Genomic DNA, 19,280 nt, shown 5'->3' on the forward strand with positions numbered 1-19,280 from the left:
TCCAGCTCTACATTGTTAGGCAGAGAGAGCAAATTCTCTCTTGCTCAGCCTTTTGATGCTTTCAAGCTTTAAATGTATTGGATGTGTCTTACCCACACTGGGAAGGGCAATCTGCTTTACTCAGTCTGTCAATTCGAATATCAATTTCATTCCAAATACCTTCATCATCACACCCAGAATAGTGTTTAAATATGTAGACATCCCATGATGCAGTCAAGTTGACATGTACAGTTAACCATCATAGTTATTCTTTAACATTTATTTAAAACCATCTTGAAGATTTTTAGCACTCATAAGTTGCTGGAACTTTCTGTTCAAGGGGAAAAGTGAGGAGAGGTTGGGAAGGCTGACCTGATAGAAACAGGTACATTTTACATATTGCTGCATCATACCATCATATGATTGCAGTAGGCTTGTTCTTCTGGAGGAGGTGCTTCAGAGGTAACAGAGGCCCCGGTGAGGGCCATGTATTCATGTAGACAGCTACCGGATGGCATGAATATGCTGAATGCTTGCAGGTGAGGGAGAAGGGACACTAGAAAATGGGAAAGTGGTTAAAGAAATGACCAGGTTGAGCATTGCATACAATGCTTCTATGTGGGGATAGTGTAACCTGGTAGAAGACAGAGCACTTGTCATTTAACATTGTCAAAAACTTGCCCTCCCCAAGCCAACAGTGAGCTGAACCCATGTTGTTTCAGCAGGCAAAGAACACTTTTTCATTCATTTATTCAGGAAATAATTTCTTGAGCACTTCCTATGGGGCCAGTATTAGTTTCAGCAGGCATAGGGATATGGCAGTAAATACAGTAGAGTCTCTACTTCAAGGGGTTACATTCTAGTGTTCTTCACTCTAAAGTGAAATAAGGAAAGTAAATATTTACAAGTGAAGTATTTGAAGAACAAGGCTATGATCCATTAAGTTAACACTTTTGAGAAGTTGAGTTAATTTGGAGACAGATGGGGCAAGATGGAGATTGTTGATGACCTTGATTTGAACAGTTCCATGGGAGTGGCAGAGACAGAGACTGATTTGAGTTAATGAAGAGTGAATCAGAGTAAGTAGAGATAACCCTTTTCCCAAAGGAGAAGTAGAGAAGTGAGCGGAATGCTGGAGGGGCAAATAGGATCAAGGAAGTTTGTTTTGTTTGCTTGCTTTTCAAATTGAGAGAATTTTTTTTAACAATGTGTGTACTTGCTAATGGAAATTATACATTTGAGAGGGTAAAACTGAGGAGGGTGTGGAAAAAGTAGGGAAGAATTCCAGTAGCAAAATTCTGAGACAGTAAGAAGGGCCAGAATCTGGTACACCGTGGAGAGTTGGTCAAAAGGGACCAAGGAGAGGTCAGCTATTTTATCTGGGGGAAAGACAGAATTGATGGGTCAGATGCAAGTAGGTTATAAGATTCAGTGATGAGAAAATGAGGACTTTTTTTTCTGATTGCTTTTAGTTTTTAGTGAAATAGAAGTCAAGGTCATCAGCCAAGAATGAGAGGCAGAGGGAGGAGGGAGTTTTGAGGGCTTGAGGTAAGAGGAAAATAGGTAAAGCAAATTATTGGCAGAGAGGGAGAAAAATTTGTTATGGAAACAGAAAAATGCTGGGTGGTGATGAGGTCTGTTTTGAGATTTGTGGTCATAAATTTATTTCAAGAAAATGAAGAATTTTCTTGAAATTCTTTCTTAAAAAGTTTATATGAAATTGAGTAACTCTCAAGTAAGTGTTCTTTTCCAGCCATTTTCTGCTGTCAGGGTCAAGTGTGAAATAGAAAGTTGAGTTTTATTTTTTTTAATTGTTTATATTTTTAAATTTTTTATTTTTTTAAAGATTTCATTTATTTATTCATGAGAGACACACGGAGAGAGGCAGAGACATAGAGGAAAAAGCAGGCTTCCTGCTGGAAGCCCAGTGTAGGACTTGATCCCAGGACCCTGGATTACACCCTGAGTTTAAGGCAGATGCTCAACCACTGAGCCACCCAGGCATCCCAGAATGTTGGGTTTTAAACAGAGTTTGGGTTTTGCTAGGTGAACACAATGGAGAAAAAGAGAACAAGGAATGTTTGAGTTATTAAAAATAATGTCTGGAGTAGTAGTTGAGGGGTTTACAGTGAGCCAGTTGCTACAACCCTAAATGAAATGCAAGAGAGTGATGGAGAAGAGAGTAGATAATTGTTAGAGACTTGCATATACAATTGTACTTGGCAAAGTCACTTAGATCTGCAACTTAGTGGAAATTATGTCTGGTCAAAGATTCACAGCCTGGCCTTAAGGAATTTAAAATAATATCATTATAACTATAAATGAGCTTACAGTTTTATTTTTTATTCTTAGTACTCCCACCATGCAAAGTCACATATTATCTGGAACAAAGGGAAAGCACAGCTTATGTATTTGGGGAATAGACGTTCTACTAACAGTGATCTAGCAGAAGAGATAATTATAGGTGGAAAATGATCCACAATTGTTTTGATGAGTAGAGTATGTTTAAGTGGGAAAGCAACAGGCACACTAAGTTGTTTTCCTGCTCTTGTGGAGCAGGGTGTAAATATTTATGGAATACAGACCTCTTTTAATCAGTAGCACAGTTGGGCCTCGGCAAATATGGAGTTCTATTTCAAATACTTCAAATTGGAGACAAGTATCAGGCAAAAATCACTGGCATTAAAATTCTCATATATCAGGTATAAGCAGATATTCTCAGGAATTCATGTACCTGATTTGTGATCAATACAAATGAATGATTTGTATCATTTCTCCTCCTCTCCTTTTTCTTTTGTAATGACTAAGTAACTAGGAAAATGATAAAATAGTATCTTGGCAAAACCACGGTCCCTTTCTTTTTTTCTTTCTATTAGTAATGATGCTATTATTTTTGTAAAAGCAAAATGTGGCAAAATGTGTTTTTTAAAAATCTCATGCACCCTTGCAATCTGCACATTTATTCTTTTCTTAATACAAGAGAAGTTTGTACTGTATCTGTGAATACTGTTCTGTTGCATTTACTGTGGTCTCTACCTTTTCTGCTTTCTATACATATTACTTTTCTTATAATTCATTTAGTGTCTATATTTTTTCTTTGCATTCACTGTGATTTTCTCAAATGTTTCCTCTAGTCAGTAATTCAGTTTACAACTTTGTCTATTTAGTTCTTTGATCTTAATAATTTATTTATTATTTTATTAAGTGTTATTTTGACCCTTACTTTGTTTCCTTGCTTCTGCAATCTTTCTTTTTGTTTCATTTTGTTGTTTCATCATCCGGTTCTTGAGCTTGTTTAATTGAATTCATATTAAAATAATTTATAGTATAAAGTACTCAGTGAATTTTCTTAAAACTCTTTCATAAAAATTAAGAACCACTAATAAAAAAAGGTGCTCTTCTTGTAATTGCAATTGTTGATTGGATTCGCCTACTTTGAATACCTTTTAGGTCTTTAAAAGGATTTACTGAGGATTTAAATAAATTGTTTAAAATGAACTAAATAGTTAATTAGCTTGGGCTTTTATAAAGAAAAATCTATAAATAAATGTCATACAGATATAATTACATGGTCTTCTGGGATTAACTGTCAATATCACTCATTAAGACATTGGTAGAATCCTTAACCAAGGGAAGCTAAGAGGGTATTTCTGGCTGGTTGTGGCTGATCCTCTTCTGTTATCCTCTCAGTTCCCTTGCATTGACTGATCCTCTCCTATGTCCCATGCTAAACCATACAAGCTTATGTTAGCTTGGTCACTTTTAAGACCAACACCAGATATAATTGTGAAAAATTGTCAGTCTTTCCACCATTGTTTAAAGTTCAGACTTTGATATCAGCTCAATTTCTGTAGTTTAGTTATCTGTTCTATTTGACACTATATAGTTACACATGATAGGGATTGCTCCCAAGAGTTGCAGTACCTTTCCAATGTATAGGTTGCAAGATTTCTTGTCACAAAATGTCTTCCCTTTCCTTACTGTTGTGGAAGAGGTTTAAAAGCTTTCTTTGTGTGGGTGGGAAGGGACTAATTTTCCATCTGGATGCCACCTGTAAGAGTTCACACCTTTTCTCAGAAGAAATTTAATCTATAACAGCAAGCTATTTCTTGTTCTTTTAAGCAAAATGAATCTCCATCTCTAGGAGTTAAGTGTAAAGATTCTTTATGAGTTGTTTTCCTAGGATGTTATTTTTATAGAATCAATGCCACTTGTATTTAAAATTTGTTTAACAAGAAAAGTCAACAATCAGTTATAAATTTCCCCATACTCGTGAGGGACAGTTTTAAGGAAGTATATAGTGGTGAAATTGAATTTGATTATGTATTTGCTTATTATCTAGCCTGTCTGTCAACTCACTCCAAGCTAATTAGAGGACTAAAAAGTTAAATATCTATGACATAGCAATGAAACAGTGAATCCATTAGAGCAATATTTTTCAAACCATGTTTGAAGGCTATCTGTGCTAGAATCACCAGGGAAGTGTTAGAAGACATATCCTTGGACCCTAATTCCAGGCCTATTGTAGACCTCTGAGGATTTGGGTTAAGATCATGAAGTATTTGGGAACAATAGTATTAATATTAATAGTATTAGAAGTTGTATGTAAGATAATCAGAAAAAATAAGCTTTATTAAAAAATTTAGAAAAGCTTCAGGATGAATTTATATCTGCACAAAGAACAATGTATAAACTACCACATTAATTATGCTTTCAATGTTTTAAAATCACTTCTGGTTAAAACCCAAGGTTTTTGAACAAATTCCTATGGGACTATCTTATAGAAGGGATTGAGAATTAGAAGGCTATCCTGTTTAGGGAAGCAATGAAAATTACAAAGATGAACAAACATCTTATCACCCACCGATCAAATTGCTAAAGAATATATAGTTTCTGGGCAGAGCTGTCCACAGTAGAGGTTTCCTGAGTCCTGTCTCAAGTACCCACTGCCAAGAATAGCTGTCTTTGTTCAGGAGGAAGATACTGCATGGACATTCTCCTGGCTCTTAAGTTGCTTATCTGGGATAAGTACACTGATGGTGGAAAAAAAAAATGTGGACATTTCCCAGCTGGGCATGAGGGAGAGATTGCCCCTGGTGCTGCCAGTGACTCAGAATTCTGTTTATCCTCAAACTGAATTTACACCTACACTTCACCTTACCTGTGGGTGTGCTTGGCTGTGTTGCTTTGACAATCCATTTTGTCACAGCCACAGCAAGTACATGATAGGGATTTAGTAACGGTTGTAGGGATTTATTTCCACTTCTCAGACCTTTATTGAGGTATGGTTTACATTTAATAAAATGTACCCATTCTAAGTATAGAATTGGATGAGTTTTGACAAGTGAATACATTTGTGTAACTACCACCACAGTCAAGACATAGAATACTTCCATCACCCAAAAACATTCCCTCATGTCATTTTGCTGTCAGCTCTATCTCCTACCATCCATGGCCCTGGGCCACCACTGATCAGTTTATCTGTCATTATAGATTTGTTTTGCTTGTTTTAGAATTCCATATAAATGGAATGATACAGTATGCATATCTTCTTTTGCTCAGTAAAGTATTTTTGAAATTGATCCGTGTCATTGCATATATCAATGGTAAAATAGCCATTTTTTTTTCTTTATTGCCTATTTCTTTTTACTACTGAGTAGTATTCCATTGAATGTATGCATCACAGTTCGGTTATCTGTTCCTTTGTTGATGGGTAGTTAGGTTGTTTTCCAGAGCTTTGGCTACTATGACTAAATTGGCTGTGGGTATTTTTGTAGGATAGGGTTTAATCACTCTTGGGATTGTCAGGTCATATGATATACGTTTTACTTTATAAGATTCTGCCTTACAAAGCCATTGAACCATTTTGCTTTGACACTAGCATGGTGTGAGATTTCCACTTGCTCTAGTATTTTTACTTTTAGCTATTGTAGTGGGTTTGTAATGATATTTTACTATGGTTTAAATTTGCACTTTCCTGTTAACTAGTGTAGTTGTGCATTCTTTGGTTACTTAGTGGCCATTTATGCATCTTCTTTTACAAAGTGTGTTCAAATCACTTGACAATTTTTATTTTTTTTATTTTTTTATTTTTTTAAAGATTTATTTATTTATTTATGATAGAGAGAGAGAGAGAGAGAGGCAGAGACACAGGAGGAGGGAGAAGCAGACTGCACGCCGGGAGCCCGACGTGGGACTCGATCCCAGGACTCCAGGACCGCGCCCTGGGCCAAAGGCAGGTGCTAAACTGCTGAGCCACCCAGGGATCCCCCACTTGACAATTTTTTTAAAAATTTTTATTTATTTATGATAGTCACACACACAGAGAGAGAGAGAGAGGCGGAGACATAGGCAGAGGGAGAAGCAGGCTCCATGCACCAGGAGCCCGATGTGGGATTTGATCCCGGGTCTCCAGGATCACACCCTGGGCCAAAGGCAGGCGCTAAACCGCTGCGCCACCCAGGGATCCCTTGACAATTTTTAAAATGAGTTTTTGTCTTCTTGTTAAGTTGTAGGTTATTAAATTCTGGGTATAAGTTCTTATATTCATACACACCCCTGACACCACTTTATATATATATATATATATATATATATGTGAGTGCATATATATATGTGTGTATATACTTAGAAATAATAAAATAAAAAATATATACAAATATAAATAATATATATATATATATATATATATATATATATATATATATATATTTCATCCCAGTTCCCCCTGATTTGTGGCTTTTCTTTTCATTTTCAAATGGAGCTTTTGAAGATCAGATTTTAATTTTAGTGTAGTTCACTTTTGGAGTTTTGCAAGTTGTTCTCTTTAGGAGACTTTTAGTTTTACATTTAGGTCTATGATCCATGTTGAGTTAATTTTGTGTATAATGTGAGGAAAGATCAAAGTTCATTTATTCACGTGCATATCCAAATGTTCTACATCATTCATTGAAAAAATTCCTTTCTCTGTTGAATTACCTTGGCACTTCATTGAAAGTTAATTGATCAAATATGACTCTATTTCTGGACATTTTGTTCTCTTCCACTGTTCATATATCCACCTTTACAGCAATATTACACTGTCTTAAATATTGGAGCATTATTGTGAGTCTTCAGTCAGATAATAAAAGTTCTTCAACTTATATTAAGTTCTTCAAAGTGGTTCTAGTTATTCTAGGTGTTTTATATTTTTATGTATATTTTATAATCAATATATAGGTTTCTATGGAAAAGCTTCCTAGGGTTTTTTTGGAAGTAGTTTTTTTTTGTAGTTTTTAAAGATTTATTTATTTATTTATGATAGAGAGAGAGAGAGAAAAAATATATATAACAAATTTTGCCATTTTGCCCATTTTTAAACATACAATTCAATGGCATTAATTACATTTACAATGTTGTATAGCCATCACCAGTATTTCCACAAATTTCCAGCACCCCAAATAAAAACTTTGTACCCATTAAGCAGTAATATCCAGTATTCCCCAGCCCCTGGTAATCTCTCTCTCTCTCTCTCTCTCTCTCTCTCTTTTAAAAGATTTTATTTATTTGTTCATGAGAGATGCAGAGAGATAGGCAGGGAAACAGGCAGAGGCAGAAGCAGGCTCCTTGCTGGAAGCCTGATGCAGGACTTGATCCAAGGACCCTGGGACCATGACCTGAGCTGAAGGCAGATGCTCAACCACTGAGCCACCCAGGTGCCCCCCTGGTAATCTCTTACCTACTTTCTGTCTCTATGAATTTGTCTATTCTAAATATTCCATATAAATGTAATCATACCATATTTGTCCTTTTCTGTCTGGTGTATTTCATTTAGCAATAATGTTTTCAAGATTCATTCATCTTGTAGCATGTGTCAGAATGCCATTCCTTTTTATGGCTGAATAATATTCCATTGTATGTATATACCATATTTTGTTCATCCATTCATCTGTTGAGGGACACATGAGTTGTTTCTACCTTTTGGCTATGCTTAATAATGCTGCACTAAACATTGGGATATATGTATCTGAATCCTTGCTTTCAATTATTTTAGGTATATATCTAGGAGTGGAATTTCTGGGCCATATGGGCCTGCTGGGAATTCAATTGAGATTATGCTGAATTTGTAGAATAATTTGGAGTGAATTGCTATCTTAATCTTAAAAACATTGAGTCCTCTAATCTAGGAAAATGGTATATATCAGTCTTAGCTTGGGCTGTCATTACAAAATATCATAGATTAGATGGCTTACAAAAGAAATTAATTTTCTTACAGTTTCAGAGGCTGGGAAGTTCAAAGTCAAGGTGCTAGTAGAGTAGATTTCATGGTAAGGCTGCTTCTCTCATGACTTGGAGGCAGCCACCATCTTGCTGTGTGCTTACATGACCTCCTCTTTGTGTATGGAGAGAGAGAAACAAGCTCTCTTATGTCCTTTCTTTTAGGGCACTTATTTCATCATGAGGGTCCCACACTCATGATTTCATATAACTTTTCTGCCTCCCAAAGTTCCCATCTTAAAATACTATCACATTGGGAATTTGGGATTACAGATATGAATTTTAGTGGAGTACAATTCAGTCCTCAGCAATATCTACATCTAAATCTTGTTTAATTTTCCTCAGTAATATTTTGTGGTTTTAAGAGTACTACCCATACACACATTTTAAATTTATTCCTTATATGTTATGGATTTTGGTGCTATTATAAATGTATTTTCTGTTTCATTTTCAATTGTTTGTTGCTTCTATATAAAAATACAAATAGCTTTTGTCTATTGATCTTGCATCCTGTAACCTTACTCAATTAACTTATTTGTTCTAGTGGCTTTTTTTTTTTTTTTAAGATTCTTAAGCTATTCTATATACCCAATCAGGTTGTTTGTGAGTATTTGCTTTGATTTTCCCTTTCCTTTCTGTTTGCCTTATTTTCCTTTCCCCCCTGTGCTCTATTGCACTGGCCAAGACCTCCTGTACAATCAATCTTCAATGGAACTGACGTGAGTAGATATCCTTGCCTTGTTCACCAGTCTTATGGAAAGAGCATGCAATCTTCTACTAGTAAGTGTGATATTAGCTGTAGGGCATTTGATTTGCATTTTTATATTTGTAGCTAATATGATCAGCTTATTGGCTACATAGGCCTTTTCCTCACCCAGATTCTGGAATCGGTGATTATGGTAGCTTCAGGCTCCTTAACTTTGTTTCAATTAGGGAAGCTCTTACTTATGTATTTTGTATATTGAGCTCCTGCATAATATTTTATTTTCAAGGTTCCATGGCTAAAAATAAGTTTAAAATTACTGGCATAATGCCATGCTATTGACTTTTATTGAAGTTCAAAGCAGCCACTGAACCTCATTGATGAAAATACTGTGTATTATGAAACTCAATTTTCCTTGAAGAAAGGCCCAAAAGATAAACTCTTACTGGAATTTAGTACCAAGACCACACTTAGAATTAGTATATGAAAATATCATAGATCTGCTTTGTAAAGTACTGAGAATTGCTTAATCGATTGTATTTTCATTTTTGCCTTAGTCTTATGGAAGCTCAGAGCTAAATTTTGTGTATAATCAAATGATTTTTATATTTACATTATCTTTCCCAGTGCTTTGATGTGTTTTGATTTATTTTAACAATCTTAATCTATTTATGTCTTTTGTTGTAGGTCAACTCAAATCCTCTTAGAAAGGATTTCAAAGTATAAATAATTATCTCTTTTTGAATTAACAAAAAATCCAGTTCATAAAAGGACCTACCTTTTAAATATTTAATTGGAATAAATACCTACCTTTAAGAGGCTTAATGGAAAGCTATAAATGGAAAGTCTCTAGGCTTGGGAACATAGTCTTTTATTGGCTTTGGAAGATAAGCTTCCAAAGAAACAGCTGGAATGGTGTTCATGGTGAAGTGAAGCTAAAATGGTTATGATTTAAAACAAAACAAAGCAAAAACCTGAGACCTGCTGTTTTCTTCTGTAATTCAAGAGGCATGGTTGAATGTCCTGAAAATAACTGAATAATGAAACACTAAAGATTCACAATGCCTTGGGTATCTGAGTGATGTGGTAAGACATAGTTGTGGGGAAATTGCAGGCCATTTCAGTCTATCCTTGTGCTGAAGAAAATAGTTTACTTTTCTGTGACAATAATTAGAACAATACAAAAATTTAAATTATAGTAATTATTGATATTTGTACCACCTACTGTAATCACACATGAGCATATTTGTGCATTTTAATGCTAATTATAGATGTCTTGACCTAAGAGAGAGATAGAGTGAGAATTGCTTTATAAAGAATTCTCTGCCACCCTAAGCACTTAATTTTTATATGTAATTATTTGGGGGAAATGAAGTAAGCTTTACTTTAAAAACATTCCTAAGTGTGTATATTTTAGTATTAAAGTATGCCTTTAATGTTTGAAAGTAATACCATGTGCCAAGTTCAATCCAATTACTTTACATGTATATTTCATATTTCTTACCATAATTTGCAATAATTCTGTGGGAACAATTGCACTTATGCCCTATTATAGGTGAGAAACTGAGCTTAGAGAAGTTTAGTAAATTGCCAAGGGTCATAGTTAGTAAAAGGTAAAACCAGGATTTAAACCATTACTGTGTTTGGAAGGAATTTAGCTGTAAAAGTAGCTTACACAAACAAAACCTTTTTTTTTTTTTTTCTTACAAGCTATCTGAGGGTAGGAGTTTGCTGGCATTGATTTAGTTGCTTAATGATGCTATTTTATCCTCTGTTTCACTATCATTGGTAAGTTGACTTTTCATTTTTATACTTTTTGCTTCATAAAATGTACAATGCAGGCCCAGGCATCATATATTCAGGGCAAGAGAAAGGGAGAAGTGACAATGCCAGCCAGAGCTGTGTCACCTGGGAAGTCTTGGCTCCAAGAGAAACAGGGAAAGTAAGCTTTAGTGTTCCCCGCTACAGAAGAAGGTGGCTGGGACCTCAGAATGCATCTTTGGTTGGTCAAATTACAGTTTTTGAAACAATGAATATTACATGATGCCAATGCTGTCAGGTTAGAGCTAGTGGAATTTGATTATATATAAATTTTAAAGAGATAAAGAAGAGTATTTCACTTCTACTGAAAGTTTTAATTCAATTTTCCAGAAGAGGCTTTTGGTATACTTTTCTCTGCCTTTTGTCTCCTATTTTTGTGGTACCATATTATTGTTTCTAAACATATTATTGGAGTAGATTCAATAGTGTATATCCTGCCAGAGTGTATGAGGGTAGCAAGAAAGAGGTGGGAACCTGGCCCCTATTCTGGCTTACAATTTATTTATTTAAAAAATATATATTTCATTTTTAAGAATTAATTTGAACTTATTTAAATATAGCAAGTTTTTTTAAGTTTTTATTTTCAAATAAGTTAATGTACAGTGTTATATTAGTTTCAGGTATATGATATAGTGATTCAACAATTTCATATGTCACTCAGTGCTCATCATAAGTGCACTACTTAAGCTCCATCACCTGTTTCACCCATCCCCTCACTCGCCTCTTCTCTGGTAACCATTCATTTGTTCTCTATAGTTAAGAGTCTGTTTCTTGGTTTCTCTCTCTCTCTCTCTCTCTTTTTCCTTGCTCATTTGTTTCTTAAATTCCACATATGAGTTAAGTTATATGGTATTTGCTTTTCTCTGATTGATTTATTTAGCTTAGCATTACACTCTCTAGCTCCATCCATGTCTTTGGAAATAACAAGATTTCATACTTTTTTATGGCAGAATAATATTCCAAGACAGATAGATGATAGATAGATAGATAGATAGATAGATAGATAGATAGATAGATCGACCTCCCATCTTTGTCCATTCATCAATCAATGGGCACTTGGGCTGCTTCCATATCTTGGAGGTTGTAAATAATGCTGCTATAGACATAGGTGTATGCATCCATTTGAATTAGTGTTTTTGATTTCTTTGAATAAATACCCAGTAGTGTGGGTAGAAGTACTACCTAGAGTAGTTCTATTTTTAGTTTTTTGAGGCTGAATGGTTGCAACAGTTTGCATTCCCACCAACAGTGCAAGAGAGTTCCTTTTTTCTACATCCTTGCCAATGCCTGTTATTTCTTGTGTTTTTTATTTTAGCCATTCTGATGTGTGTGAGGTGATATCACATTGTAGTTTTCATTTGCATTTTCCTGATGATAAGTGATGATGAGCATCTTTTCATGTGTCTGTAGGACGTCTGTATGTCCTCCTTGGAGAAATGTCTGTTCATGTTGTCTACTCATTTTTAAATTGAATTATTTGCTTTTGGATATTGAGTTGTATCAGTTATTTATAACTTTTGGACAATAACCCTTTATTAGATATTTTATTTGTAAATATCTTCTCCCATTCTATAGATTGCCTCCTAGTTTTGTTGATTGTTTCCTTCGCTGTGCAGAAGCTTTTTATTTTGATATAGTCCCAATAGTTTATTTTTGCTTTTGTTTCCCTTGCCTCAGGGGACTATCTAGAGAAAAGTTGCTATAGCTGATGTCAGAGAAATTACTACCTGTGCTCTTTTTGGGATTTTTATGATTTCAGGTCTTACATTTAGGTCTTTAATGCTGGTTTACAATTGAGTGGAGAGAGAAGGCAAACATGTATTATAGTAGAAAGAGTACTACAACATGACTAGAGGTGCAGATTTCATATTATGATATTATCAAAGGCATAAAAAGGGTATTAGCTTGGATAAGTATGTATTGTTAATAGAATTTATGATGGTAACAAAAAAGCAGAGTAATAATTTATCATTTTGTTACCTCTAACTTACTATCAGAATAGCCTAAACAATAACAAAAAAGTAAAAACCAAAACAAAACAGAGCCAGAAAAGATAAATACCATATGATTTCACTCAGATGTAGAATTTAAGAAACAAAACCAATGAACAAAGAAAGAGAGAGAGACAAAGAAAGAGACTCTTAACTATAGAGAACAAACTAAAGGTTACTGGAAGGGAGGTGGTGAGGGAATGGGTGAAATAGGTGATGAGGATTAGGGAGTGCACTTGTCATGAAGAACACTGAGTGATATATGAAATTGTTGAATCACTATATTGTGTACCTGAAACTAATATAACACTGTACATTATACTGGAATTAAAATGACTTAATAAATTAAAAGTTTGTAAAAAGTTAATGAGGAAAAGTTAATACAGTTAAGGAAATCTCACTAAAATTAATAGCTGTTAGTAAGGTTATAGTTTGTGTTGGTTAATTACCCTGGTTAGCTTTATATTATTTTGCCTTAAGGGCCTCAATATGATCTCTTCATTTAGGAAGGGTTAATATTATTAGGGTAGTGACCAAATACCCATCTTCATGTCTGGTACCTCTGGAAATTTTTATAAATGGAATATAGTTTTATATGTTACAGAGAGTTTGCATGGGGTCATTCATTCATTCTAACAATCGTAGATTGATGCACAGTCCATGCTAGGAAATATTTCCAGCCCCAGAGCTACAGAGCTCATGATTCTTTTCTTCAGGGGCCTACGATTTAGGAGGAAGATGTCTTCCAATGCCCATTCTGCTCCCTAATTTTATGAACCTATGGCCAACATTATGCAAAACTTAATTTGACTATTACAGTGAATCGCCTGCTTAATTTAGGCAAAAAATGTAAAATGAGCAGTTAATCAGACACTCAAACTGCATGTTTAAACTGACATATAACTATATATGTTCCTGCCACTATATAAAATATAGACTTATTTATGGTAACTATAATTCTTCCTTCCCATGCATATTAAGAATTTACTGACTAATGCTGTTAAACTGGACCAAAAGATCTGGAAATTACTAACTCACTTAAAAAATACAGTTTTATTGTCAGAAGGACTCATATAAGTATACCTAGAAAGAGTACCTAGCACATCATAGGTACATAATTAATAATTTGTTGAGTAAATGTTACTGAATGAAAGGAAATACATCATTGTTTCTCTGTAGAACTGTATTTTCCAAGAGTTGGTAGGACTTTTCTAAAAATTCATCCACTTATAAAGAGGTAGACATTTTAGAAAAGTTATAGTTTGTGTTGGTTAATAAGTTTAGTTGGGTTCAAATTATAGTGCCTTAAGAGCTTCTATAGCAACTTTCCTGGAAATACTTAAAGTGGTATGCGAAAGGCTTCTTGTGGTGCATCGAAATCCTCTGTTAAACTGACAAGTTGTTTTGATGTCCTTTGGACAAAATGACATAATGTCATTTCTTGTGGAGAGAAATGTGCTAGCTGGCAATTGTATCCTTGCTGCAAGGTTTTGATGGAAGTGTTTTGTTATAGTAGCTTGGTATATATTCTTTGACTTTTAGTTTAAACAGCTCAGTGCAGCTGTGTTGGCAGTTCTTCAAATGAAGGACTTTAGTGTCTTTTAAGTTTGAAACACCCCAAATTTTGAAAGCTCTGTGATAAGACAAGGGTGAACCACCCATTAACTTATTTTTCTGTATTATCGTTTCCTTTAAATCATAAGCCTATTTCCACATACTTGGTAATTTAAAAATTGGTAGAGATAAGAAATTTATTTATTATAGGTATCATAACTTGATAAGAAATCAATTTAACTCTTTGGCTGCTTTATCAGCTCAAGGTCCATGTTGGAGCTGCAACTGTGAATGAGACCAACTTCTTACCCTTAAAGAACTTAATATTTAATATGCAGAAATCATGGTAGGTGCTGCCACAGGACCAGGCACAGAGCTGGGTGGGTGCACAGGAGGAAACCACCCAAGCCAAGGGGCAGGCCATCAAGGAGACCTTTAGTGTCTGTGTGGCAGCAGCCAGGAAATGATTTCATATATCAAAGAGGAAGTTTTTTCCCCACGTAATTAAAAGCTATAATACCCTTCTAGTGAAGCTAGATTTCAAATGTAGAAATAATTTTGAATATGAAGGGCAGAGCCCTTCAGAGCTCAGACTGGAGCCTAGTTTCTAGATTCAAATTCTGACTTTGCCATTTACTAGCTCTAGGCACTTAAGCAAGACACTTAATTTCTCTTATGCTGCAGTTTCTCACTTGTAAAATGGGGATGATGACACTAACTCACAATGTTAAATGATATTTAATGTTTATAAAAGGATTAGAACAGTGCCTGGCATAGCAAGTACTGTATGTGTTTGTTAAATATTGTCATAGAGATACAAAAGCATTTAAGCACAGTTAAGGATTTGACTGTGACCTGTGATATAACATATGTCTTCTGTGCTCTTCCAAGTCAATACAATTAATTCTAGTGAGCTGAAGCTCCTGTAAAATGGTATTGGGAAATGGGTTAAACATTGATTTGCTATGATCTAGTCTTATTTAGGTAAATTGTTTATGTTTAATAATTTATATTGTGTATATATGTATGTGTATTAATAATTTTGAACATTTTTCAAGAGATCTGAATAAGAAATATAAAAGTCTACATAGCTTCTTAAAGTCTAATACATTTATGACAGCAGAAACAGTAATTATTATGCAGAAAAAAGTGAAAACATGAGTTTTAGTAATTTTAAATATCAACTTGTATCATTGTTTTAAGAACATACTGCAACTTTAAGAATTAATTCAACTGCAATTATATATGATAGAAAGATAAGAAAAACTTCCTTTTCTTTGATTGCTAGAGCAGATTATGATAATAATAAATGAGACTTTTTTGTACATTTAATCCTCATAAAAAGGAAATAGATTTTTAAAAAAAGATTTTATTTATTTATTCATGAGAGACACAGAGAGGCAGAGACATAGACAAAGGGAGAAGCAGGCTCCCTGAGAGGAGCCCAATGTGGGACTCAATCCCAGGACCCTGGGATCACAACCTAAGCCAAAGGTAGACGCTCAACCACTGAGCCACCCAGGTGCCCCAGAAATAGATATTTTTGAAAAGTAGGTAGAGCATTCTAAGAAAGAACCTTTCAATACTTTTAATTACTAATAAAGCCAAATCATAGTTTTGCTCTTTAGAAATTTAACACACCTAGAAGATAAATATTTACTTTGAGATCACAATAAAGTGATGAACTTAAATATATGACATGAAACCATAAAACTTCTAGAAGAAAACAGATGATAAACTCCTTGAAATTGGTCATGGCAGTCATCTTTTTGGACCTGACTCCAAAAGCAGAAAGAGCAAACATAAACAAATAGGACTACATCAAATGAGGAAACTTCTGCACAGCAAAGAAAATCATCAACAAAATGGAAAGCCAGCTTACTGAATTGGAGAAAATATTTTCAAATCAAATATCTGATGAGGGGTTAACATTCCAAAATATATAAAGAACTCCTATAACTCTATGACAAAAAGACAAACAATCCAATTAGAAAATGGCAAAGGACCACTATAGATCTTTTCCAAAGTAGACATACAGATGTCCAACAGGCATGTGAAAAGATGTACTACATCACTAATCATAAGAGAAATACAAATCAAAATAACAATGAGATAACCTCATGCTTGTTACATGACTATTATCAAAAAGACGAGATATAAGAGATGTTGGCAAGGATGTGGTTTAAAGGCTGTTTTTGTGCACTGCTGGTAGAAATGTAAATTGGTGCAGCTACAATGGAAAACAGTATGGAAGTTTCTAAAAAAATAAAAGAAGAACTACCATATGATCCAGCAATTCTACTAGGTAGTTACCCAAAGAAGATGGAAACACTAATTTGAAAATATATATACACCCTTATATTCATTGCAGCATTATTTACAATAGCCAAGATACGGAAAAACCCAAGCGTCCACCAATAGATGAATGGATAAAGAAGATGTCATACTTTTTTATACAATGGAATACTACTGAGCCATAATAAGAAGGAAATCTTGCTGTTTGCAACAACATGGATGGACCTTGTTGAATGAAATAAATCAGAGAAAGAAATTATATATTATTTAACTTATATATGCAATCTAAAAAAGAACACAAATGGGAAAACAAAACAGAACTAATCTCACAGATACAGTGATCAGAACAGTGGTTGCTAGAGGGAAGGGAATGGTCAAAATGGGTGGCGGTAGTCTATAGGTACAAACTTCAAATTATAAAATAAGCAAATTGTGGGAATGTAGTATTCAACCCAGTGACTGTAGTCAATATTACTGTCATGCATTTTTGAAAATTACCAAAAGAAAAAATTCCTAAAAATTCTTATTACAAGAAAAATATTTTTAATAACTTTATAACTTTATGTGGTAATAGATGGTAGGTAGACTTACTGTGGTATTCATTTCCCAGGGTATACAAATATTGTATACCTGAAACTAATACAGTGCTATATGTCAATTGCATCTCTTTTTAAAGAGCTTGATTTTTTTTAATCATCCTGGCCAATGGGGAAATTATCAATCACCAGTAGGTTCTTAGGTTAAAGGCTGAGATGATTTTAGTTTGTGGATGTTGATCCAAAATTTGCCTGCAGAAAGCCATTTAGTGACTTACTCAAGCTATTGAGCTTGGGACCCTATGGAAAAGCCATACTGTGGACTTCATGTGGGTGGCAAGGAAATGGGAAAGTTATATTAAATTGGCAAAATAATGCTGAAATAGTTTGCTTGTGCTTCTTAAAACTCCCATTTGTATCAGTGAACTCAGCAAATTATCTTTAAAAGATTCCCCCCCTTTGTGTGTGTGTGTGTGTGTGTGTTGCAGGAGAAGAGTTTGTGGAAACTGGGAGGAAGATGATTAGGAAAGTTTTAACTAGATAAAAGGAGGAGACATGGGCAAGGATATAACATATCATAGGAGCTAAGTGGTATATCAGCCTGAAAAATCTAAGATCATTTTTAGAGATTAAATAGGTTATATTATAATTCCTACTCCTAAATGAAGCACTCACTTTAATGACAAAATCATTCCTTTTTAGCCTTATCTTTTCAAAGCAGTAAGTTCATTAAAAATAAACTTGATCCTATAGCTAATAGGGAGCCAGGGTAGATTTTTGGTCAGGGTAATAACAGATCATTATTTTTGTTATTCATACAGTATTTATTTGTTTTTCTTCTACTGAATCCTGAACCAACTCTGTTTCCCAGGCTGCTTGGGGAGGTATAGGGAAAGCAACATACATGAGAGATGTGAAAGAAAGAAATATGGGAGGAGGAGATGGCTTTTCCACATGGCAAAGAGGATGAGAAAGGCCACCATCAGGCAAAAGACCCCCATGGCTTCCAAAATGTCATAGGAGATAAACTGTTGCTTCAGAGAAGGGTTCTGGGCATAACCAATGATGATGTTCCCAAACACAGTCCCAATCCCAGCCCCAGAGCCAACCACCCCAGTGAGTTTGGTGGCTGGGTCAATGTTCCTTGAAATGGTGCCATTTTGGGAGCTGCTAATGGGAATAAGTGAAGTCAGAGGAGGTGGCTGCCAGGCTACTGAGGCACTCATCTGTCAGTGTTGGTCCTTTTAGCACCACTGCAGAGAGTGGTAGTCTCAGCAGCAGGGAGGTGATCCCAAACAGGGAGGGGATGGAGATAAACTTGTTGTGGGCATACATTTTCATGGTGTGTAGAGAAGATAGAGAGGGGAAATCTTAGACTCTTATGATTAACCATGATTTAGTGGCATGATTAATCGAAAGGAAGAGAAATTGAGACATTAAACCTTTTTGGGAAGTTGTTTCAGTAAATCAGGTATGAGTAATGACCATTTAGAATATATGGCCCACTAGGAATAGAAGAGAAATATGAATTGAAGAGGCATTCTGAATATCCAATGACAAGATTTAAGAAGCTAGGGTAGAGTCTTCCAAGAGGGGATGTCTAGTAGTGTCTTGTATATTTGGGAATATAAATAATTAAAGTTGTCACACCTATAAATGTGGTAATTGAAACTATAAAGCCTATAGAACTCTTTGTGAGGAATCAAGGGCACAGGCAAGAATTAAGCTGTGTGCAGAAATTCTAAAGAAAAAAGGCTAAAAATCACTCTAGAGTAACTAAATCCTAAAACCGTCAGTGTTTACCATCTGAAGTACACCAAGAGAAAGGCTGACCACTATAGAGATGGACTCATTTGAAACAAAAACATCTTGTTACTTTGAGGTTAAAGTATATAAGGGAAATATAGTAGCATTGAATTCACAAAAATAATCTTTTCTATTAGCTATTTGCTTGTTTATTGTTGGTCTTCCTCTAGAGCATAATAAGCTCTGTGAGAGGAGGTACTATGTCTCTTTGTTCATGATTATATATCAAGCTGCTAGGAAAGGAATTGATAAATATTTGTTGAATGAACAAATGGGTAAACAGTTGCACACTCAGATCTTTAGTGGAAGATAAAGTCTGCCTAACCCTAAAACCAAGGT

General features: G+C 34.8%; 1 protein-coding gene and 1 pseudogene across 7 annotated transcripts in view; one reads left to right on the forward strand and one right to left on the reverse strand.

The window, feature by feature from the left end:
* The window catches only part of GRM8 (glutamate metabotropic receptor 8), a 731,467-nt gene that overhangs the window by 245,755 nt on the left and 466,432 nt on the right, over nt 1–19,280 (forward strand). The gene's annotated exons all lie outside the window — the stretch shown is intronic.
* LOC118350530 (ATP synthase F(0) complex subunit C2, mitochondrial-like) lies at nt 17,975–18,485 on the reverse strand (annotated as a pseudogene).

The sequence above is a fragment of the Canis lupus genome, chromosome 14, assembly GCF_003254725.2.
Source record: "Canis lupus dingo isolate Sandy chromosome 14, ASM325472v2, whole genome shotgun sequence".
Taxonomy (NCBI): domain Eukaryota; kingdom Metazoa; phylum Chordata; class Mammalia; order Carnivora; family Canidae; genus Canis; species Canis lupus.